Source organism: Aplysia californica, unplaced genomic scaffold (assembly GCF_000002075.1).
Source record: "Aplysia californica isolate F4 #8 unplaced genomic scaffold, AplCal3.0 scaffold00014, whole genome shotgun sequence".
NCBI classification, from domain to species: Eukaryota; Metazoa; Mollusca; class Gastropoda; order Aplysiida; family Aplysiidae; genus Aplysia; species Aplysia californica.
The window spans coordinates 2,190,396-2,192,131 of NW_004797284.1; positions in this window are offsets into that span (position 1 = coordinate 2,190,396).

Genomic DNA, 1,736 nt, shown 5'->3' on the forward strand with positions numbered 1-1,736 from the left:
AGAAAAAGGGTCAGCGGGGGTCAAACAACATACATCAAAGCCGGCCAAAGTCAGGTAAGCAATCTTTAGTAGGTTTTTCCCGTCAGTACCGCGCCAAACTTGGCCTCACATGCCACTCTAAACGGCGCCAGAGCCGACAACGAAAGACGCACCATCATCCACTCTGTTAAATCACGTATAAGACTTTTAGGGCACTTGCAACACAAATACAGCAGTCGAACCTTCTCTCTAACGGCTACACGTATGAGAGAATCCCCTGTACAAGCGGCCGCTTCTTATGTACCCCCTTGCTTTTTAAAATAATATCATAATGACATAGTTTAATTGCCGCATACAGAATCGAGCCAAACTTGGCCAAACTTGTCGGGTAAGACGAAACCGTAGCTGCCAACTAAAGCCGCATCAAGACTCAGTTTCAAAAGTTTAGTTCAGTTTAAATTAGAGTTTTACGGCATTTGCAAAACAAATACTGCATTCAAACCTGTACTGACGACTACCTGTATAAGACAATCACCTGTCCAGGCGACCATTTATTATTTCCCCCTTTGCTTGTTAAGATCTTATATAATGACACTACTGTTTGTTTCATACAGTACCACGCCAAACTTGGCCTCAGATGTCACTCCAAAGGGCGCCCGAGCCGACGACGAAAGATACACCATCATCAGCTTTGAAAAGGCCTAAGTTTAGCTTTGGTTAGAATTTTACGGCACTTCCAAATCAAATACAGCGGTCGAACCTGCTCGCTAACGGCTATCTGTAAAAGACAATCAATCACCTGTACAAACGGCTACTACTTATTTCAACCCTTGTATTTGTCCCCTACAATACTGCGCAAAGCTGAACCAACCACCTTGTCAGCCTCAGTCCAGACGGCGCCCGTGTCCCCGATGAAAGACGCGCCACTATCCACTTTTACAGGGCCCCATTCGTTTGTTTGTCTCTTTGGTTGTTTCTTTTTTAAAATTTATTCAGCCTCTTGGGTCATTTACAACACAATTAGGTCATATAAGTACCGTAGATTAGAGGTGTTACAGGAGAGAGTTTTTAAAAAAAGTTTTAGTACGATTGTCATGGCACTTGCTACACAATAAAGTCATATAAGTGCCGTATATTAGAGGTGTTACAGGAGAGGATTTTTTAAAATAAGAGTTTTACGGCAAATTTGCAAAACAAATAAGGTCATATAAAAGTGCCGAAGATTAGAGGTGTTACAATAAGAGAGTAACAAACACATAAAAGAAGGAGGAGAGATAACGATTATATAGATGTTTGATAGGAAAGAAGAAGCAAACGACACCAGAGCACTCGCCAACCACCCATATCTAGCGTTTTAAGACACTTGCAACCCAATTAGGTCATACAAGTGCCGTAGATTGGAGGTGCTACAATAAGAGAGAAACAAACACAAAACAAGAGGTAAGAGATTTGATTGGGTGAGTGTTTTACGGTGCTTGCAACTGCATAAGGTCATATGAGCGCGCCAAGGAGTTGGACAAATAAGGATGATAGCAGATGTTTGATGGGAAAGAAAGAGCAAACCACACCAGAGCACTCGCCAACCACCCATTTAAGGTTCCGAGTTGACTTTAGATTCCGTTAGACTTTTGCGGGACTTACAAAATAAACACAGTCGAACCTGCTCTGACGGCCAAAATATACCAATATGCCAATATACCTTCAGGTAGGAATCGAACTCAAGTCCTTTTGCAAACACAGCCAAGCCCTCATATGAC